The sequence below is a fragment of the Ranitomeya variabilis genome, chromosome 3 (assembly GCF_051348905.1).
Source record: "Ranitomeya variabilis isolate aRanVar5 chromosome 3, aRanVar5.hap1, whole genome shotgun sequence".
NCBI lineage: Eukaryota > Metazoa > Chordata > Amphibia > Anura > Dendrobatidae > Ranitomeya > Ranitomeya variabilis.
In genome coordinates this window covers 663,655,994-663,680,298 of record NC_135234.1, presented here as the reverse complement: position 1 = coordinate 663,680,298, position 24,305 = coordinate 663,655,994, and positions in this window count along the sequence as shown.

Below are 24,305 nucleotides of genomic sequence, written 5' to 3'. Positions count from 1 at the left end.
ACCACCAGGGCGATCAGGATGAGCGGCATGAAAGGCACGAACTAAATCGGCCGCATGAACATCAGAGGCGACCACCCAGGAATTATCCTCCTGACCATAGCCCTTCCACTTGACCAGGTACTGAAGCCTCCGCCTGGAGAGGCGAGAATCCAAGATCTTCTCCACCACGTACTCCAACTCGCCCTCAACCAACACCGGAGCAGGAGGCTCAGCAGAAGGAACTACAGGCACAATGTACCGCCGCAACAAGGACCTATGAAATACATTGTGAATAGCAAACGACACAGGAAGATCCAGACGAAAAGATACAGGATTAAGGATTTCCAATATCTTGTAAGGCCCAATAAAACGAGGTTTAAATTTGGGAGAGGAGACCTTCATAGGAACAAAGCGGGAAGAAAGCCATACCAAATCCCCAACGCGTAGTCGGGGACCCACACCGCGGCGGCGGTTGGCAAAGCGCTGAGCCTTCTCCTGTGACAACTTCAAGTTGTCCACCACATGATTCCAGATCTGCTGCAACCTATCCACCACAGAATCCACCCCAGGACAGTCAGAAGGCTCCACATGACCCGAAGAAAAGCGAGGATGGAAACCAGAGTTGCAGAAAAAAGGCGAAACCAAGGTGGCGGAACTAGCCCGATTATTAAGGGCAAACTCAGCCAACGGCAAGAATGTCACCCAATCGTCCTGATCAGCAGAGACAAAACACCTCAAATAAGCCTCCAAAGTCTGATTGGTTCGCTCCGTCTGTCCATTAGTCTGAGGATGGAAAGCAGACGAAAACGACAAATCAATGCCCATCCTACTACAAAAGGATCGCCAGAACCTGGAAACGAACTGGGATCCTCTGTCTGACACAATATTCTCAGGGATGCCGTGCAAACGAACCACGTTCTGGAAAAACACAGGAACCAGATCGGAAGAGGAAGGCAGCTTAGGCAAAGGAACCAAATGGACCATCTTGGAGAAGCGATCACATATCACCCAGATAACGGACATGCCCTGAGATAGCGGAAGATCAGAAATGAAATCCATGGAGATATGTGTCCAAGGTCTCTTCGGGACAGGCAAGGGCAAGAGCAAACCGCTGGCACGAGAACAGCAAGGCTTAGCTCGAGCACAAGTCCCACAGGACTGCACAAATGACCGCACATCCCTTGACAAGGAAGGCCACCAAAAGGACCTGGCCACCAGATCTCTGGTGCCAAAAATTCCCGGGTGACCTGCCAACACCGAGGAATGAACCTCGGAAATGACTCTGCTGGTCCACTTATCCGGGACAAACAGTCTGTCAGGTGGACAAGACTCAGGCCTATCAGCCTGAAATCTCTGCAACACACGTCGCAGATCCGGAGAAATAGCTGACAAGATAACTCCATCTTTAAGAATACCAACAGGATCAGCGACTCCAGGAGCATCAGGCACAAAGCTCCTAGAAAGAGCATCGGCCTTCACATTCTTTGAACCTGGTAAATACGAGACAACAAAATCAAAGCGGGAGAAAAACAATGACCAGCGGGCCTGTCTCGGATTAAGGCGTTTAGCAGACTCGAGATACATCAGATTTTTGTGATCAGTCAAGACCACCACACGATGCTTAGCACCCTCGAGCCAATGACGCCACTCCTCAAATGCCCATTTCATGGCCAACAACTCCCGATTGCCCACATCATAATTTCGCTCGGCAGGCGAAAACTTCCTAGAGAAAAAGGCACAAGGTTTCATAACAGAGCAACCAGGGCCTCTCTGCGACAAAACGGCCCCTGCCCCAATCTCCGAAGCATCCACCTCAACCTGAAAGGGAAGTGAGACGTCAGGCTGGCACAAAACAGGCGCCGAAGTAAACCGGCGTTTCAACTCCTGGAAAGCCTCCACGGCAGCAGGAGCCCAGTTAGCTACATCGGAGCCCTTCTTGGTCATATCCGTCAAAGGTTTCACAATGCTAGAAAAATTAGCGATAAAACGACGGTAGAAGTTAGCGAAGCCCAAGAACTTCTGAAGACTCTTAACTGACGAGGGCTGAGTCCAATCAAGAATAGCTCGGACCTTGACTGGGTCCATCTCCACAGCAGAAGGGGAAAAAATGAACCCCAAAAAGGGAACCTTCTGTACACCAAAGAGACACTTTGAGCCCTTGACAAACAAAGAATTTTCACGCAAAATTTTAAAGACCAACCTGACCTGCTCCACATGCGAATCCCAATTATCAGAAAAAACCAAAATATCATCCAGATAAACAATCAAAAATTTATCCAGATACTTCCGGAAAATGTCATGCATAAAGGACTGAAAAACTGAAGGCGCATTGGAGAGCCCAAAAGGCATCACCAAGTACTCAAAATGACCTTCGGGCGTATTGAATGCGGTTTTCCATTCATCACCTTGCTTAATGCGCACAAGGTTGTACGCACCACGAAGGTCTATCTTGGTGAACCACTTGGCACCCTTAATCCGGGCAAACAAGTCAGACAACAGCGGTAAAGGATACTGAAATTTGACAGTGATCTTATTTAAAAGCCGATAATCAATACAAGGTCTCAAAGATCCGTCCTTTTTTGCCACAAAAAAGAATCCCGCACCAAGAGGGGAAGAAGACGGACGAATATGTCCTTTCTCCAGAGACTCCTTGATATATGAACGCATAGCGGTATGTTCAGGTACCGACAGATTAAACAGTCTTCCCTTAGGAAATTTACTGCCTGGGATCAAATCTATAGCACAGTCACAGTCCCTATGAGGAGGCAGTGCACTGGACTCAGACTCACTGAAGACATCCTGATAATCAGACAAATACTCCGGAACTTCCGAAGGCGTAGAAGAAGCAATAGACACAGGCAGGGAATCCCCATGAATACCACGACAGCCCCAACTTGAGACTGACATAGCCTTCCAGTCCAGGACTGGATTATGGGTCTGTAACCATGGCAGCCCTAAAACAACCAAATCATGCATTTTATGTAAAACCAGGAAACGTATCACCTCGCGGTGTTCAGGAGTCATGCACATGGTAACCTGTGTCCAATACTGCGGTTTATTTGCTGCCAATGGTGTAGCATCAATACCCCTAAGAGGAATAGGATTTTCTAATGGTTCAAGAGTAAAACCACAGCGCTTAGCAAATGAGAGATCCATGAGACTCAGGGCAGCACCTGAATCTACAAACGCCATGACAGGATAAGATGACAGTGAGCAAATCAAAGTTACAGACAGAATAAATTTAGGTTGCAAATTACCAACGGTGACAGGACTAACAACCTTAGCTATACGTTTAGAGCATGCTGAGATAACATGTGTAGAATCACCACAGTAGTAGCACAAGCCATTCCGGCGTCTATGAATTTTCCGCTCATTTCTAGTCAGGATTCTATCACATTGCATTAAATCAGGTGTCTGTTCAGACAACACCATGAGGGAATTTGCGGTTTTTCTATCACATTGCACCGAATTAGGTGTCTGTTCAGACAACACCATGAGGGAATTTGCGGTTTTGCGCTCCCGCAACCGCCGGTCAATTTGAATAGCCAGTGCCATAGTATCATTCAGACCTGTGGGAATGGGAAAACCCACCATAACATTCTTAATGGCTTCAGAAAGGCCATTTCTAAAATTAGCGGCCAGTGCACACTCGTTCCAATGTGTCAGCACGGACCATTTCCGAAATTTTTGGCAATACACTTCAGCCTCGTCCTGCCCCTGAGACATAGCCAGCAAGGCCTTTTCTGCCTGAATCTCAAGATTGGGTTCCTCATAAAGTAAACCGAGCGCCAGAAAAAACGCATCAAGATCAGCCAATGCCGGATCTCCTGGCGCCAGCGAAAAAGCCCAATCCTGAGGGTCGCCCCGTAAGAACGAAATAACAATTTTTACTTGCTGAGCAGAATCTCCAGATGAACAGGGTCTCAGGGACAAAAACAATTTACAATTATTCACGAAATTCCTAAACTTAAACCTGTCTCCGGAAAACAGTTCAGGAATCGGTATTTTAGGTTCTGACCTAGGATTTCTGATAACATAGTCTTGTATGCCCTGCACACGAGTAGCCAGCTGGTCCACACTTGTAATCAAGGTCTGGACATTCATGTCTGCAGCAAGCATAGCCACTCTGAGGTAAAGGGGAAGAAGAAAAAAAAAAAAAACTCAGAATCTTCTTTCTTATAATCCCTCTTCTGCAATGCATTAAACATTTAATACTGGCCTGGCAAACTGTTATGACCCCAATGGCGAGGGTCTCAGAGGAACGTGGAAGTCTGCAGAGTACAAAAATCCAGCTCATAGGGCAGTGGTAACTGGGTTGACCATATATCTACTCCTAACGCCAACACTAGAAGTAGCCGGGGATCATTCCTACGTTGATTCTAGATGACACGCGCCAGCCGGAGAATCTAGCTACCCCTAGTAGAGGAAAACAAAGACCTTTCTTGCCTCCAGAGAAGGGGACCCCAAAGCTGGATAGAAGCCCCCCACAAATAATGACGGTTAGGTAAGAGGAAATGACAAACACAGAAATGAACCAGGTTTAGCACAGAGAGGCCCGCTTACTGATAGCAGAATAAAGAAAGGTAACTTATATGGTCAACAAAAACCCTATCAAAATCCACACTGGAAATTCAAGAACCCCCGAACCGTCTAACGGTCCGGGGGGAGAACACCAGCCCCCCTAGAGCTTCCAGCAAAGGTCAGGATATAGATTTGGAACAAGCTGGACAAAAATACAAAACCAAAACAAATAGCAAAAAGCAAAAGGCAGACTTAGCTGATATAACTGGAACCAGGATCAGTAGACAAGAGCACAGCAGACTAGCTCTGATAACTACGTTGCCAGGCATTGAACTGAAGGTCCAGGGAGCTTATATAGCAACACCCCTAACTAACGACCCAGGTGCGGATAAAAGGAATGACAGAAAAACCAGAGTCAAAAAACTAGTAACCACTAGAGGGAGCAAAAAGCAAATTCACAACAGACCAGGATGGATATATGGGGGAGAGCAGCACAAAAGGCTTGGATGGATATATAGGGGTGGCAGCACAAGGGACCAGGATGGATATATGGGGGGGCAGCACATGAGCCCATAATTGTTACATGGGGGGCAAAGGACCAGGATGGATATATAAGGTAAGCAGCACAAGGGACCGCGATGGATATATGGGAGGAGGAGCACATGGGGCCATGATTGATATATGGAGGGAAGCAGCACAAGGGGCCAGGATGGATATATGGGGGGAGCAGCACAAGGGACCAGGTTGGATACATGGGGGGCAGCACATGGTGCAATGATTGATATATGTAAGCCAGACAAAGGACCATGTTGGATATATGGGGGGCCAGGATAGATATACGGAGGAGCAGGACAAGGGAAATATGGGATCCTGTATGGATAGCTGGGGGGAAGGAGGTGAGCAGGATGTGACGACGGCCGTTTCGTGCCTACAATAGCGCTTCCACGGGACCCGTGGAAGCGCTATTGTAGGTGCGAAACGGCCGTCGTCACATCCTGCTCACCTCCTTCCCTGTTTCACCACCCCGAGCCGTGAAGATGACGGTGTTGTTTGATATGTCTCAATAAAAGGATTCAGACCACACTTGGACTGGTGAGTGTTGCCGCTTTGTTCTACATATTTTCAACAGTTGCATACTTTTTTCATGCGAGCACCTCTACCTGAATATCGGGCTCCTTTTTTACACACCTTGGATGGACTGTAGCTGACTTTGGGTCGTGGAACAGCTGTGCGGCTTCGCTTTATCTCTTTTATGGACCAAAAATTCCTTATGCCTCTGTATATAATTAGAGGCATATGGGGTATATTTTTGGTGTTTATACATATTAGAAAAAAGTCATCTCAGCCTACAATGCATATATGTTATGTGTATGGAGGCCTCCTTGTCTGAATGATTTGGTGTAAGAAGGATTGGTCATGTTGCATTTTCATTCTAAGGAATAAGTTGCCACAAGAGGCAGTAAAAATAATAGCTGTCAACCGAAGGAACATTTATCTGACAGCTATTAAAAGTGTAATGTTTGCAATGTATGTAAAGCTGTCCATGTAACAGCTCTTTGGTCTGTTTAAAAAGACGAGAAGGAAACTCCAACCTCGCATGGTCAGTTATTGAAAGTTTCTTATGACCATTAGCACTTTACTTTGCACAAGCAGATTTTCAGACATGTAAGGTGAAATAATATTTGCTATACCCCATCAATAACCTATGATTAGGATTGTCTTTCTCTGGACCTCATAGACCCATTGTGACTATATTTTTTATTATAGCTGCACATATGTTGATTTGACAAATCCTTGGGTCCAATGCTGAGCCAACAGAGCTGTCGTACTCTACAACTAAGCAATCATTGTAGTTGTAGGTTAGGTGAGCCCTAAAAAAGAAAGCTTGTACATGTAAAAATACCAGGTGTCGGCTCAGGGTATCGACTTACTGTATGACTTTACTTTACATATGCCTTTATCCTTTATCACCGCTGGTCTATTATTATCAAGATGTAATGGAAGACCCACTTCCATACCCTAAAATACACCGATAGATGAGGACTATAGGTTGGACCAAATAATGGAAACACCTAACGTTTTGGCATCATAATCTTCGAACATGTTATAAACATGCAAACCATGACATATGGTAATGTTTTGTAGTTGATTATTTGAGTTATGTGATATGTGTATGTAAATTAACTGTTTGTTTTGCAGAATTGTAAGAACATTGATGAGAACCTGATACCAATGGCAGACCTCTCGGATTTTCAAAGAGGCCAAATTGTCGGTGCTCGTATGGCAGGCGCTAGTGTAACAGAAAGTGCTCGAATGCTTGGCGTGTCAAGAGGTACTGTCTCCAAAGTAATGACTGCGTTTGAAAGAGTAAGAAAAACGTTCGCAGCAAAGCACAGGTCTGTCCGAAAGTCAAAGTTGACTGAGAGAGACCGTCGGACTCTAAAGCAAATTGTGAGAGAGGATCGCAAAACTACGGCTCCGAAAATCACTGCTGAGCTCAATGAACACATACAGAACCCAGTTTCCACGAAAACTGTTCGTCGGGAGCTGCACAAATCTGGATTTCATGGAAGAGCTGCAATTAGAAAACCACTGCTCTCAATGACAAATGTTTCCAAGCGTTTAGAGTGGTGTAGAAACCTCCAGAATTGGTCCCTCGAGCAGTGGAAACATGTGATATTCTCAGACGAATCATCGTTTACCCTATTTCCGACCTCCGGCCGAGTGTACGTTTGAAGACAGCCGAAAGAAGCATTCCATCCGGACTGCCTTCTCCCAACCGTAAAACATGGCAGAGGTTCTGTGATGATCTGGGGTGCTATTTCGTGGAGATCCGCTGGGCCAAAGATATCCCTTCATGGAAGAATTAGGGTATGTGCACACGTTGCGGTTTTTACTGGGGATCCGCAGCGTTTTTGACGCTGCGGATCCGAAGCAGTTTTCCATGCGGTGTAACGTACCATGTTAACCTATGGAAAATAAAAACCGCTGTGCACATGCTGCAGAAAAAAACACACAGAAACGCAGCGGTTTATTTTCTGCAGCATGTCAATTCTTTGTGCGGAATCCACATCGATTTTATACCTGCTCCATATTAAAAAACTGCAGGTGTAAAACCGCAGTAGAATCCGCACAAAAACCGCGGAAAATCCGCAGTAAATCCACGATAAATCCGCAGGAAAAACGCAGTGTTTTTGCCCTGTGGATTTATCAAAATCAGTCCGGAAAAATCCGCACACCAGTCCGCAGCATGTGCACATAGCCTTAACAGCCGAGATTATTTAGGCATTTTGGGCGACCAAGTGCATCCAATGGTTCAAGTACTGTTCCCGGAGGGGAACGCCATCTTTCAGGATGATAATGCACCAATTCATACAGCTAGAATCTTTAAAGCATGGCACGAGGAACATTCTAATGAAGTTGAGCATCTCATCTGGCACCACAATCCCCAGACCTCAACATTATTGAGCATTTATGGTCGATTTTAGAGATTCAAGTTAGACGTCGATTTCCGCCGCCATCGTCGCTCAAAGAACTGGAGGGTGTTTTAACTGCAGAATGGGCTAAAATTCCTTTGGAAACAATTCACACCTTGTATGAATCCATGCCTCGGAGAATTGAGGCTGTAATTGCCGCAAAAGGTAGACCTACACCATATTAAACTAACTTTTGTTGATGTTTCCAGGTGTTTCCATTATTTGGTCCAAGCCCTCAGTCTATCCAACAATGTGACTAGTATTATTTTCTCCTGCTGCTTGCCTTTATAATACATCAAACAAAAGAAAAAAGGAAGCTATGTGCCATGAAAATATTTCAATTGTATTAATGTTGAATTAAAACAATGAAAAAAGTTTAAAAATGATGAAAGGGGACAACAGTGCAACAAAAGTAGCCACCTATAGGAATACAGTGATATAATAGTGTAACATGTATCAAGTACAGAAAAAAATTTTTTGTAAGGTTTTGCCAAAATAAAGAGAAGGCATACAGTATATATATGTATCACAATCAATAAGGAGCAAACTGGCTTCCAAAAAAGTTATCCATTAATCCAAGAATTAATGTTATCCTGTTCTCTTAGAAAAGGGCACTGGATATCCCAATATTCAAATCAATTAGGCTACTTTCACACATCAGGTTTTCAGTGTCAGGCTAAATCCGACGAATGTTGGAAAAACTGGATCCAGCGCAGATTTTGAAAAACTGATGCGACGGATCCGTTTTTTTGACGAATCTGGCTAGCCTATCTAGATTATTGGATAAAAAAAAAATTGGAGCATGCTCAGTTTAAAAAACCGGATCAGGCTGCCGGATCCGCCTTTTTCCGGATCCGGCACCTTCCGGCTCCCATAGGCTTTCATTGTAACAAACAGCCGGAAGAGCCAGATCCGGCGCTTCAGGCTTTTTCGCCGGAGACAAAAAACGTTGCAATGGACGTTTTTTCAAGAAACCGGAAGAGGCAGATTTGCCGGATCCGGCGAAAACCGGACGAAACGCGATGTCATCCGGTGCAATCCGGCACTAATACAAGTCTATGGGAAAAAAACCTGATCCGGCAGCAACATTCGCCTGATCCGTTTTTTTAAAAATTCGCCGGATTTAGCCTGACACTAAAAACCTGATGTGTGAAAGTAGCCTTAAAGTGTCTGAGGTAGTTATTCCTTGAAAAAGGACTGCCCAATAGTGAAGGATTTAGGTAATGAGAGCTGTCATGAATCCCCAATGGCTAGGGATAGCACAGGACAAGCAAAGTACAAATAAATATTGGACGAGCTCTAGGGTGATGGAACCTGGGCTGACCGCTGCCCTACGCCTGACAAACGCAACTAGAGATAGCCAGGGAGCGTGCCTACGTTGGTTCTAGACGCCACGCACCAGCCTAAGAGCTAACTAGTACTGCAGAGAAAATAAAGACCTCACTTGCCTCCAGAGGAATGAACCCCAAAAGATATAGTTGCCCCCTCACATGTATTGACGGTGAAATGAGAGGAAGGCACACACATAGAGATGATATATATAGATTTAGCAAATTGAGGCCCGCTGTAAACTAGAAAGCAGAACGATACAAAAGGGGACTGAGCGGTCAGCAAAAAACCCTAATCAAAAAACCATACTGAGATTACAAGAACCCATGTGCCAACTCATGGCACATGGGGAGAACTTCAGTCCACTAGAGCTACCAGCTAGCATAGAGACATAATAAGCAAGCTGGACAAAAAACCAAACAACTGAAAATCAGCACTTAGCTTATCCTGAAAGATCTGGGAGCAGGTAGGCAGGAACCAAACAGAGCACATCTGAATACATTGATAGCCGGCAAGGGAATGACAGAAAGGCCAGGTAAAATAGGAAACACCCAGCCTCTGATGGACAGGTGGAAACCAAAGGCCGCAACCCACCAAAGTCACCCAGTACCAGCAGTAACCACCAGAGGGAGCCCACAAACAGAATCCACAACAGTACCCCCCCCTTGAGGAGGGGTCACCGAACCCTCACGAGAACCCCCAGGGCGATCAGGGTGAGCTCTATGGAAGGCACGGACCAAATCAGTCGCATGAACATCGGAGGCGACCACCCAGGAATTATCCTCCTGACCATAACCCTTCCACTTAACCAAATACTGGAGTTTGCGTCTGGAAACACGAGAATCCAAGATCTTCTCAACAACATACTCCAATTCTCCCTCCACCAGCACCGGAGCAGGAGGCTCAACCGAAGGAACAACGGGCACCTCATACCTCCGCAACAACGACCGATGGAACACATTATGAATAGCAAACGATGCTGGGAGATCCAAACGAAAAGATACAGGGTTAAGAATCTCCGAGATCCTATAAGGACCGATGAACCGAGGCTTGAACTTAGGAGAAGAGACCTTCATAGGGACAAAACGAGAAGACAACCACACCAAATCCCCAACAAGAAGTCGGGGACCCACGCGGCGACGGCGATTAGCAAACTGCTGAGTCTTCTCCTGAGATAACTTCAAATTGTCCACCACCTGATTCCAAATCTGATGTAGCCTGTCCACCACCATGTCCACTCCAGGACAATCCGAAGACTCCACCTGACCAGAGGAAAAACGAGGATGAAACCCCGAATTACAAAAAAAAGGAGAGACCAACGTGGCAGAACTAGCCCGATTATTAAGAGCAAATTCGGCCAGTGGCAAAAAAGCAACCCAGTCATCTTGGTCAGCAGAAACAAAACACCTCAAATAAGTTTCCAAGGTCTGATTAGTTCGCTCCGTCTGGCCATTCGTCTGAGGATGGAATGTGTTGTGGATTCTGTTTGTGGGCTCCCTCTGGTGGTTACTGCTGGTACTGGGTGACTTTGGTGGGTTGCGGCCTTTGGTTTCCACCTGTTCATCAGAGGCTGGGTGTTTCCTATTTTACCTGGCCTTTCTGTCATTCCCTTGCCGGCTATCAATGTATTCAGATGTGCTCTGTTTGGTTCCTGCCTACCTGCTCCCAGATCTTTCAGGATAAGCTAAGTGCTGATTTTCTGTTGTTTGGTTTTTTGTCCAGCTTGCTTATTATGTCTCTATGCTAGCTGGTAGCTCTAGTGGACTGAGGTTCTCCCCATGTGCCATGAGTTGGCACATGGGTTCTTGTAATCTCAGGATGGTTTTTTTTGATTAGGGTTTTTTGCTGACCGCTCAGTCCCCTTTTGTATCGTTCTGCTTTCTAGTTTACAGCGGGCCTCAATTTGCTAAAACTATATATATCATCTCTATGTGTGTGCCTTCCTCTCATTTCACCGTCAATACATGTGAGGGGGCAACTATATCTTTTGGGGTTCATTCCTCTGGAGGCAAGTGAGGTCTTTATTTTCTCTGCAGTACTAGTTAGCTCTTAGGCTAGTGCGTGGCGTCTAGAACCAACGTAGGCACGCTCCCTGGCTATCTCTAGTTGCGTTTGTCAGGCGTAGGGCAGCGGTCAGCCCAGGTTCCATCACCCTAGAGCTCGTCCGTTATCTATTTGTACTTTGCTTGTCCTGTGCTATCCCTAGCCATTGGGGATTCATGACAGTATAGCCGGCCCACAAAGTGTTAATTGTTTGGGCTGAAGCAGGAGAAAAAGAAGTGTTTAAGGGAAATTTTTTTTTTTTTTTTTCCCTTCAGAGTTTTGCTGCCTAGCCCTTAATTGCTGTCTAGCTGCTTCTTACCTCCTCTTAACCCTTGAATGGCTCTGATCTTAGCTGTTTAACATGGATGTCCAGAGTTTGGCTTCCAGCCTGAGTAATCTCGCGGCAAAAGTTCAAAACATACAGGATTTTGTTGTTCACACTCCCATGTCTGAACCTAGAATTCCTATTCCAGAGTTCTTTTCTGGAGATAGATCTACCTTCCTGAATTTCAGGAACAATTGTAAATTGTTTCTTTCTTTAAAATCTCGCTCCTCTGGAGACCCTGCTCAACAGGTCAAGATTGTAATATCTTTCCTGCGGGGCGACCCTCAGAATTGGGCATTTGCATTGGCACCAGGGGATCCTGCATTGCTCAGTGTGGATGCGTTTTTTCTGGCATTGGGATTGCTCTATGAGGAACCTAACCTAGAGATTCAGGCTGAAAAGGCTTTATTAGCCCTCTCTCAGGGGCATGATGAAGCGGAAATATATTGTCAAAAATTTCGGAAATGGTCGGTGCTTACTCAGTGGAATGAGTGCGCCCTGGCTGCAAACTTCAGAAATGGTCTTTTTGAGGCCATTAAGGATATTATGGTGGGGTTCCCTACGCCTACAGGTCTGAATGAGTCTATGGCTATGGCCATTCAGATTGATCGGCGTTTACGGGAGCACAAACCCGTGCACCAGTTGGCGGTGTCTTCTGAACAGGCACCTGAGACTATGCAATGTGATAGAATTCAGTCCAGAAGTGAACGGCAAAATTATAGGCGGAAAAATGGATTGTGTTTTTATTGTGGTGATTCAGCTCATGTTATATCAGCATGCTCTAAACGCACAAAAAGGGTTGATAAATCTTTTGCCATTGGTACTCTGCAGCCTAAGTTCATTTTGTCTGTGACTCTGATTTTTTCACTGTCTTCCATTTCCGTCGATGCCTATGTGGATTCGGGTGCTGCCCTGAGTCTTATGGATTGGTCATTTGCTAAACGCTGCGGTTTTAGTCTGGAGCCTCTGGAAGTTCCTATTCCTCTGAAGGGAATTGACTCTACACCATTGGCTATGAATAAACCGCAGTATTGGACACAAGTGACCATGCGCATGACTCCCGTTCATCAGGAGGTGATTCGCTTCCTTGTACTGTATAATTTACATGATGTACTAGTGCTTGGTCTGCCATGGTTACAAACTCATAATCCTGTCCTGGACTGGAAAACAATGTCTGTGTTAAGCTGGGGATGTCAGGGGGTTCATGATTATGCACCTCCGATTTCAATCGCTTCATCTACTCCTTCTGAGATCCCTGCGTTTTTGTCTGACTATAGGGATGTTTTTGAGGAGCCTAAGCTCAATTCGCTCCCTCCTCATAGAGAGTGTGACTGTGCTATAGAATTGATTCCTGGCAGTAAGTTCCCTAAGGGTCGTTTATTTAATCTGTCACTGCCAGAGCATACTGCTATGCGGAATTATATTAAGGAGTCCTTGGAAAAGGGACATATTCGTCCATCTTCGTCCCCTCTGGGAGCAGGTTTCTTTTTCGTGGCTAAAAAAGATGGTTCCCTGAGGCCTTGTATAGATTATCGCCTTCTGAATAAGATTACGGTCAAATACCAGTATCCATTGCCATTATTAACTGATTTGTTTGCTCGCATTAAGGGGGCTAGGTGGTTCACTAAGATAGATCTTCGCGGTGCGTATAATCTGGTGCGGATAAAACAGGGTGATGAGTGGAAAACCGCATTTAATACGCCTGAGGGCCATTTTGAGTATTTGGTAATGCCTTTTGGACTCTCCAATGCTCCGTCAGTCTTTCAGTCCTTTATGCACAATATTTTCCGTGAATATCTGGATAAGTTTATGATTGTGTATTTGGATGATATTTTGGTGTTTTCTGATGACTGGGAGTCTCATGTTCTACAGGTCAGGAAGGTGTTTCAGGTTCTGCGGGCCAATTCTCTGTTTGTGAAGGGCTCAAAGTGTCTCTTCGGAGTCCAGAAGATTTCTTTTTTGGGGTACATTTTTTCTCCTTCTACTATTGAGATGGATCCCGTCAAGGTTCAGGCTATTTGTGACTGGACACAACCTACATCTGTTAAGAGCCTTCAGAAGTTCTTGGGGTTTGCTAATTTTTATCGTCGGTTCATTGCTAATTTTTCCAGTATTGTCAAACCATTGACTGATTTGACTAAAAAGGGTGCTGATGTTGCTGATTGGTCTCCTGCGGCCGTGGAGGCCTTTCAGGAACTTAAGCGCCGGTTTTCTTCTGCTCCTGTGTTGTGTCAACCAGATGTTTCACTTCCTTTTCAGGTTGAGGTTGATGCTTCCGAGATTGGAGCGGGGGCGGTTTTATCACAGAGAAGTTCTAATGGCTCGGTGATGAAGCCATGTGCATTCTTCTCTAGAAAATTCTCGCCCGCCGAGCGCAATTATGATGTGGGTAATCGGGAGCTTTTGGCCATGAAGTGGGCATTTGAGGAGTGGCGTCATTGGCTTGAGGGTGCTAAACATCGTGTGGTGGTCTTGACTGATCACAAGAATCTCATTTACCTTGAGTCTGCCAGGCGTTTGAATCCTAGACAGGCTCGTTGGTCGTTGTTTTTTTCTCGTTTCAATTTCGTGGTTTCATACCTGCCAGGTTCAAAGAATGTGAAGGCAGATGCTCTTTCCAGGAGTTTTGTGCCTGACTCTCCTGGAGACTCTGGGCCTACTGGTATCCTTAGGGATGGGGTAATATTGTCCGCCGTATCCCCAGACCTGCGACGTGCATTGCAGGAGTTTCAGGTGGATAAACCGGATCGTTGTCCACCAGAAAGACTGTTTGTTCCGGATGATTGGACCAGTAGAGTCATCTCCGAGGTCCATTCTTCTGTGTTGGCTGGTCATCCTGGAATATTTGGTACTAGAGACTTGGTGGCCAGGTCTTTTTGGTGGCCTTCCTTGTCTAGGGATGTGCGTACCTTTGTGCAGTCTTGTGAAGTGTGTGCTCGAGCTAAGCCTTGCTGTTCTCGGGCCAGTGGGTTGTTGTTGTCCTTGCCCATCCCGAAGAGGCCTTGGACGCACATTTCCATGGATTTTATTTCTGATCTTCCGGTTTCACAGAAAATGTCCGTTATCTGGGTTGTGTGTGACCGCTTTTCTAAGATGGTTCATTTGGTGCCCTTGCCTAAGTTGCCCTCCTCCTCTGAGTTGGTCCCTTTATTTTTTCAGAACGTGGTCCGTTTGCATGGGATTCCGGAGAATATCGTTTCTGACAGGGGATCCCAGTTTGTGTCTAGATTTTGGCGGACGTTTTGTGCCAAGATGGGCATTGATTTGTCTTTCTCGTCTGCATTCCATCCTCAGACGAATGGCCAGACGGAGCGAACTAATCAGACCTTGGAAACTTATTTTGAGGTGTTTTGTTTCTGCTGATCAAGATGACTGGGTTGCTTTTTTGCCACTGGCCGAATTTGCTCTTAATAATCGGGCTAGTTCTGCCACGTTGGTCTCTCCTTTTTTTTGTAATTCGGGGTTTCATCCTCGTTTTTCCTCTGGTCAGGTGGAGTCTTCGGATTGTCCTGGAGTGGACGTGGTGGTGGACAGGCTACATCAGATTTGGAATCAGGTGGTGGACAATTTGAAGTTATCTCAGGAGAAGACTCAGCAGTTTGCTAATCGCCGTCGCCGCGTGGGTCCCCGACTTCTTGTTGGGGATTTGGTGTGGTTGTCTTCTCGTTTTGTCCCTATGAAGGTCTCTTCTCCTAAGTTCAAGCCTCGGTTCATCGGTCCTTATAGGATATCGGAGATTCTTAACCCTGTATCTTTTCGTTTGGATCTCCCAGCATCGTTTGCTATTCATAATGTGTTCCATCGGTCATTGTTGCGGAGGTATGAGGTGCCCGTTGTTCCTTCGGTTGAGCCTCCTGCTCCGGTGCTGGTGGAGGGAGAATTGGAGTATGTTGTTGAGAAGATCTTGGATTCTCGTGTTTCCAGACGCAAACTCCAGTATTTGGTTAAGTGGAAGGGTTATGGTCAGGAGGATAATTCCTGGGTGGTCGCCTCCGATGTTCATGCGACTGATTTGGTCCGCGCCTTCCATAGAGCTCACCCTGATCGCCCTGGGGGTTCTCGTGAGGGTTCGGTGACCCCTCCTCAAGGGGGGGGTACTGTTGTGGATTCTGTTTGTGGGCTCCCTCTGGTGGTTACTGCTGGTACTGGGTGACTTTGGTGGGTTGCGGCCTTTGGTTTCCACCTGTCCATCAGAGGCTGGGTGTTTCCTATTTTACCTGGCCTTTCTGTCATTCCCTTGCCGGCTATCAATGTATTCAGATGTGCTCTGTTTGGTTCCTGCCTACCTGCTCCCAGATCTTTCAGGATAAGCTAAGTGCTGATTTTCTGTTGTTTGGTTTTTTGTCCAGCTTGCTTATTATGTCTCTATGCTAGCTGGTAGCTCTAGTGGACTGAGGTTCTCCCCATGTGCCATGAGTTGGCACATGGGTTCTTGTAATCTCAGGATGGTTTTTTTTGATTAGGGTTTTTTGCTGACCGCTCAGTCCCCTTTTGTATCGTTCTGCTTTCTAGTTTACAGCGGGCCTCAATTTGCTAAAACTATATATATCATCTCTATGTGTGTGCCTTCCTCTCATTTCACCGTCAATACATGTGAGGGGGCAACTATATCTTTTGGGGTTCATTCCTCTGGAGGCAAGTGAGGTCTTTATTTTCTCTGCAGTACTAGTTAGCTCTTAGGCTGGTGCGTGGCGTCAAGAACCAACGTAGGCACGCTCCCTGGCTATCTCTAGTTGCGTTTGTCAGGCGTAGGGCAGCGGTCAGCCCAGGTTCCATCACCCTAGAGCTCGTCCGTTATCTATTTGTACTTTGCTTGTCCTGTGCTATCCCTAGCCATTGGGGATTCATGACAGGAATGCAGACGAGAAAGACAAATCAATGCCCATCTTGGCACAAAACGTCCGCCAAAATCTAGACACAAACTGGGATGCCCTGTCCGAAACGATATTCTCCGGAATCCCATGCAAACGAACCACGTTCTGAAAAAATAAAGGGACCAACTCAGAGGAGGAAGGCAACTTAGGCAAGGGCACCAAATGAACCATCTTAGAAAAGCGGTCACACACAACCCAGATAACGGACATTTTCTGTGAAACCGGGAGATCAGAAATAAAATCCATGGAAATGTGCATCCAAGGCCTCTTCGGGATGGGCAAGGATAACAACAACCCACTGGCCCGAGAACAGCAAGGCTTAGCTCGAGCACACACTTCACAAGACTGCACAAAGGTACGCACATCCCTAGACAAGGAAGGCCACCAAAAAGACCTGGCCACCAAGTCTCTAGTACCAAATATTCCAGGATGACCAGCCAACACAGAAGAATGGACCTCGGAGATGACTCTACTGGTCCAATCATCCGGAACAAACAGTCTTTCTGGTGGACAACGATCCGGTTTATCCACCTGAAACTCCTGCAATGCACGTCGCAAGTCTGGGGATACGGCGGACAATATTACCCCATCCCTAAGGATACCAGTAGGCCCAGAGTCTCCAGGAGAGTCAGGCACAAAACCCCTGGAAAGAGCATCTGCCTTCACATTCTTTGAACCTGGCAGGTATGAAACCACGAAATTGAAACGAGAAAAAAACAACGACCAACGAGCCTGTCTAGGATTCAAACGCCTGGCAGACTCAAGGTAAATGAGATTCTTGTGATCAGTCAAGACCACCACACGATGTTTAGCACCCTCAAGCCAATGACGCCACTCCTCAAATGCCCACTTCATGGCCAAAAGCTCCCGATTACCCACATCATAATTGCGCTCGGCGGGCGAGAATTTTCTAGAGAAGAATGCACATGGCTTCATCACCGAGCCATCAGAACTTCTCTGTGACAAAACCGCCCCCGCTCCAATCTCGGAAGCATCAACCTCAACCTGAAAAGGAAGTGAAACATCTGGTTGACACAACACAGGAGCAGAAGAAAACCGGCGCTTAAGTTCCTGAAAGGCCCCCACAGCCGCAGGAGACCAATCAGCAACATCAGCACCCTTTTTAGTCAAATCAGTCAAAGGTTTAACAATACTGGAAAAATTTGCAATGAACCGACGATAAAAATTAGCAAACCCCAAGAACTTCTGTAGGCTCTTAACAGATGTAGGTTGTGTCCAGTCACAAATTGCCTGAACCTTAACGGGATCCATCTCAATAGTAGAAGGAGAAAAAATGTACCCCAAAAAAGAAATCTTCTGGACTCCGAAGAGACACTTTGAGCCCTTCACAAACAGAGAATTGGCCCGCAGAACCTGAAACACCTTCCTGACCTGTAGAACATGAGACTCCCAGTCATCAGAAAACACCAAAATATCATCCAAATACACAATCATAAACTTATCCAGATATTCACGGAAAATATTGTGCATAAAGGACTGAAAGACTGACGGAGCATTGGAGAGTCCAAAAGGCATTACCAAATACTCAAAATGGCCCTCAGGCGTATTAAATGCGGTTTTCCACTCATCACCTTGTTTTATCCGCACCAGATTATACGCACCGCGAAGATCTATCTTAGTGAACCACCTAGCCCCCTTAATGCGAGCAAACAAGTCAGTTAATAATGGCAATGGATACTGATATTTGACTGTAATCTTATTTAGAAGGCGATAATCTATACAAGGCCTCAGGGAACCATCTTTTTTTGCCACGAAAAAAAAACCTGCTCCCAGAGGGGACGAAGATGGACGAATATGTCCCTTTTCCAAGGACTCCTTAATATAATTCCGCATAGCAGTATGCTCTGGTAGTGACAGATTAAATAAACGACCCTTAGGGAACTTACTGCCAGGAATTAATTCTATAGCACAGTCACACTCTCTATGAGGAGGGAGCGAATTGAGCTTAGGCTCCTCAAAAACATCCCTATAGTCAGACAAAAACGCAGGGATCTCAGAAGGAGTAGATGAAGCGATTGAAATCAGAGGTGCATCACCATGAACCCCCTGACATCCCCAGCTTAACACAGACATTGTTTTCCAGTCCAGGACAGGATTATGAGTTTGTAACCATGGCAGACCAAGCACTAGTACATCATGTAAATTATACAGTACAAGGAAGCGAATCACCTCCTGATGAACGGGAGTCATGCGCATGGTCACTTGTGTCCAGTACTGCGGTTTATTCATAGCCAATGGTGTAGAGTCAATTCCCTTCAGAGGAATAGGAACTTCCAGAGGCTCCAGACTAAAACCGCAGCGTTTAGCAAATGACCAATCCATAAGACTCAGGGCAGCGCCCGAATCCACATAGGCATCGACGGAAATGGAAGACAGTGAAAAAATCAGAGTCACAGACAAAATGAACTTAGGCTGCAGAGTACCAATGGCAAAAGATTTATCAACCCTTTTTGTGCGTTTAGAGCATGCTGATATAACATGAGCTGAATCACCACAATAAAAACACAATCCATTTTTCCGCCTATAATTTTGCCGTTCACTTCTGGACTGAATTCTATCACATTGCATAGTCTCAGGTGCCTGTTCAGAAGACACCGCCAACTGGTGCACGGGTTTGCGCTCCCGTAAACGCCGATCAATCTGAATGGCCATAGCCATAGACTCATTCAGACCTGTAGGCGTAGGGAACCCCACCATAATATCCTTAATGGCCTCAGAAAGACCATTTCTGAAGTTTGCAGCCAGGGCGCACTCATTCCACTGAGTAAGCACCGACCATTTCCGAAATTTTTGACAATATATTTCCGCTTCATCATGCCCCTGAGAGAGGGCTAATAAAGCCTTTTCAGCCTGAATCTCCAGGTTAGGTTCCTCATAGAGCAATCCCAATGCCAGAAAAAACGCATCCACACTGAGCAATGCAGGATCCCCTGGTGCCAATGCAAATGCCCAATTCTGAGGGTCGCCCCGCAGGAAAGATATTACAATCTTGACCTGTTGAGCAGGGTCTCCAGAGGAGCGAGATTTTAAAGAAAGAAACAATTTACAATTGTTCCTGAAATTCAGGAAGGTAGATCTATCTCCAGAAAAGAACTCTGGAATAGGAATTCTAGGTTCAGACATGGGAGTGTGAACAACAAAATCCTGTATGTTTTGAACTTTTGCCGCGAGATTACTCAGGCTGGAAGCCAAACTCTGGACATCCATGTTAAACAGCTAAGATCAGAGCCATTCAAGGGTTAAGAGGAGGTAAGAAGCAGCTAGACAGCAATTAAGGGCTAGGCAGCAAAACTCTGAAGGAAAAAAAAAAAAAAATTTCCCTTAAACACTTCTATTTCTCCTGCTTCAGCCCAAACAATTAACACTTTGTGGCCGGCTATACTGTCATGAATCCCCAATGGCTAGGGATAGCACAGGACAAGCAAAGTACAAATAAATAACGGACGAGCTCTAGGGTGATGGAACCTGGGCTGACCGCTGCCCTACGCCTGACAAACGCAACTAGAGATAGCCAGGGAGCGTGCCTACTTTGGTTCTAGACGCCACGCACCAGCCTAAGAGCTAACTAGTACTGCAGAGAAAATAAAGACCTCACTTGCCTCCAGAGGAATGAACCCCAAAAGATATAGTTGCCCCCTCACATGTATTGACGGTGAAATGAGAGGAAGGCACACACATAGAGATGATATATATAGATTTAGCAAATTGAGGCCCGCTGTAAACTAGAAAGCAGAACGATACAAAAGGGGACTGAGCGGTCAGCAAAAAACCCTAATCAAAAAACCATCCTGAGATTACAAGAACCCATGTGCCAACTCATGGCACATGGGGAGAACCTCAGTCCACTAGAGCTACCAGCTAGCATAGAGACATAATAAGCAAGCTGGACAAAAAACCAAACAACTGAAAATCAGCACTTAGCTTATCCTGAAAGATCTGGGAGCAGGTAGGCAGGAACCAAACAGAGCACATCTGAATACATTGATAGCCGGCAAGGGAATGACAGAAAGGCCAGGTAAAATAGGAAACACCCAGCCTCTGATGGACAGGTGGAAACCAAAGGCCGCAACCCACCAAAGTCACCCAGTACCAGCAGTAACCACCAGAGGGAGCCCACAAACAGAATCCACAACAGAGAGCTAAGTGAAAAGGAAAGTCATTGATGGCATACAAATACTGTTCCTTTAAGTGGTGCTGACTCCCTGACGCGCGTTTCGCATTAGCTTTTTCCAGGGGAGGCGGGTGTGAGAGTGTACGCTGATGATGCTTTTATATCATACCCGTATCATTGGTGACAGCGGCTTAGATGCGGTGCTACCATCAGCGGTCCCACCTGACGTCATCACAGATTGGCGTCATGTGACTCCCAGCCCCCTCCCCGTTCGACGTGTCAGAGGGAGGGGAGGTACGGGCGATCACACAGGCTCATCACCACGACAGCGGTGATAGGCAGGAAATGGAGTGAAGCGCACACCGCAGGGATGGTAAAATGCAGTTATAAGACACTGGGTGGGAAGCGGTAAGGGAGTAGGATGTGGCAGACGCAGAATAGGAAACAGCTCCAAGCAAAAAAAGGGGAGGTCTTATGTGACTAAATAAAGTCCTTGGACGTGCAAATGGCATCTAATTTCTATGTGTCATCCAAAGGGAAGGAAAATAGGGTGAAAGACAATAAAGTGCAGGAGTACACAGTCAATACTCTTGAAAAAATTCTATCAGGAAGTCCCATGTGAAATAGCATGGATTAATGATTCTAAAAAAATTGATTAATATATATTATTAAAGTGGATGTGATGAGATACTGTGGTTACAGAAAAAGTTTAGTATATTAGGTAGTGGCAAGGTGAAATAAATAGTATACAATTCAATATACAGTGGGGCAAAAAAGTATTTAGTCAGTCAGCAATAGTGCAAGTTCCACCACTTAAAAAGATGAGAGGCGTCTGTAATTTACATCATAGGTAGACCTCAACTATGGGAGACAAACTGAGAAAAAAAAATCCTGAAAATCACATTGTCTGTTTTTTTATCATTTTATTTGCATATTATGGTGGAAAATAAGTATTTGGTCAGAAACAAAATTTCATCTCAATACTTTGTAATATATCCTTTGTTGGCAATGACAGAGGTCAAACGTTTTCTGTAAGTCTTCACAAGGTTGCCACACACTGTTGTTGGTATGTTGGCCCATTCCTCCATGCAGATCTCCTCTAGAGCAGTGATGTTTTTGGCTTTTCGCTTGGCAACACGGACTTTCAACTCCCTCCAAAGGTTTTCTATAGGGTTGAGATCTGGAGACTGGCTAGGCCACTCCAGGACCTTGAAATGCTTCTTACGAAGCCACTCCTTCGTTGCCCTGGCGGTGTGCTTTGGATCATTTTCATGTTGAAAGACCCAGCCACGTTTCATCTTCAATGCCCTTGCTGATGGAAGGAGGTTTGCACTCAAAATCTCACGATACATGGCCCCATTCATTCTTTCATGTACCCGGATCAGTCGTCCTGGCCCCTTTGCAGAGAAACAGCCCCAAAGCATGATGTTTCCACCACCATGCTTTACAGTAGGTATGGTGTTTGATGGATGCAACTCAGTATTCTTTTTCCTCCAAACACAACAAGTTGTGTTTCTACCAAACAGTTCCAGTTTGGTTTCATCAGACCATAGGACATTCTCCCAAAACTCCTCTGGATCATCCAAATGCTCTCTAGCAAACTTCAGACGGGCCCGGACATGTACTGGCTTAAGCAGTGGGACACGTCTGGCACTGCAGGATCTGAGTCCATGGTGGCGTAGTGTGTTACTTATGGTAGGCCTTGTTACATTGGTCCCAGCTCTCTGCAGTTCATTCACTAGGTCCCCCCGCGTGGTTCTGGGATTTTTGCTCACCGTTCTTGTGATCATTCTGACCCCACGGGGTGGGATTTTGCGTGGAGCCCCAGATCGAGGGAGATTATCAGTGGTCTTGAATGTCTTCCATTTTCTAATTATTGCTCCCACTGTTGATTTCTTCACTCCAAGCTGGTTGGCTATTGCAGATTCAGTCTTCCCATCCTGGTGCAGGGCTACAATTTTGTTTCTGGTGTCCTTTGACAGCTCTTTGGTCTTCACCATAGTGGAGTTTGGAGTCAGACTGTTTGAGGGTGTGCACAGGTGTCTTTTTATACTGATAACAAGTTTAAACAGGTGCCATTACTACAGGTAATGAGTGGAGGAAAGAGGAGACTCTTAAAGAAGAAGTTACAGGTCTGTGAGAGCCAGAAATCTTGATTGTTTGTTTCTGACCAAATACTTATTTTCCACCATAATATGCAAATAAAATGATAAAAAAACAGACAATGTGATTTTCAGGATTTTTTTTTCTCAGTTTGTCTCCCATAGTTGAGGTCTACCTATGATGTAAATTACAGACGCCGCTCATCTTTTTAAGTGGTGGAACTTGCACTATTGCTGACTGACTAAATACTTTTTTGCCCCACTGTACTAAATCATTAAAATATAAGCAAAGTGGATATATAAACAACATAAAACAGGAGTTAATAGTGACATATAAAACAATTTACAGAGTTCCAAAAAACATTTTGAAAAAGTTCCTAATTTGTTGTCTATGTCTTGAGTCTTATTTATCTTCTTGTCATCCATTCAATCAAGGACGCAAAGAAGTGACAGGCGGCACAAAACTCCAAAAAAGTCCAAGAGTCCCTCCATCCCAGGCAAAGGTAAGATGATGTGAAATGCACTATAAAGAAATATATTACGTTAAAAAATGTTAAAACAAATAAAAAGCAGAAGCGGCATTTATAAAAAAGGGGAAAAAACATAATACACTGTGCGCAGAATTATTAGGCAAGTTGTATTTTAGAGGATTATATTTATTATTGATCAACAACTATGTTCTCAATCAACCCAAACGACTCATAAATATCAAAGCTTAATATTTTTGGAAGTTGGAGTGTTTTTTTTTTTAGATTTGGCTATCTTAGGAGGATACCTGTTTGTGTAGGTAACTATTACTGTGCAGAATTATTAGGCAACTTAATAAAAACCAAATATAGTCCCATCTCACATGTTTATTTTCACCAGGTAAACCAATATAACTGCACAAAATTTAGAAATAAACATTTCTGACATGCAAAAACAAAACCCCAAAAAATTAGTGACCAATATAGCCACCTTTCTTTAAGATGACTCTAAACAGCCTTCCATCCATAGATTCTGTCAGTTGCTTGATCTGTTTACAGCAGCCACCACAGCCTCCCAGACACTGTTCCGAGAGGTGTACTGTTTTCCCTCCCTGTAGATCTCACATTTTATGAGGGACCACAGGTTCTCTATGGAGTTCAGATCAGGTGAACAAGGAGGCCATATCATTATTTTTTCTTCTTTGAGACCATTACTGGCCAGCCACGCTGTGGAGTAGTTAGAGGCATGTGATGGAGCATTGTCCTGCATGAAAATGATGTTTTTCTTGAACGATACCGACTTCTTCCTGTACCACTGCTTGAAGAAGTTGTCTTCCAGAAACTGGCAGTAGGTCTGGGAGTTGAGCTTCACTCCATCCTCAACCCGAAAAGGTCCCACAAGTTAATCTTTGATGATACCAGCCCATATCAGTACCCCACCTCCACCTTGCTGGCGTCTGAGTCGGAGTGGAGCTTTCTGCCCTTTACTGATCCAGCCTCTGGCACATCCATCTGGCCCATCAAGAGTCACTCTTATTTCATCAGTCCATAAAACCTT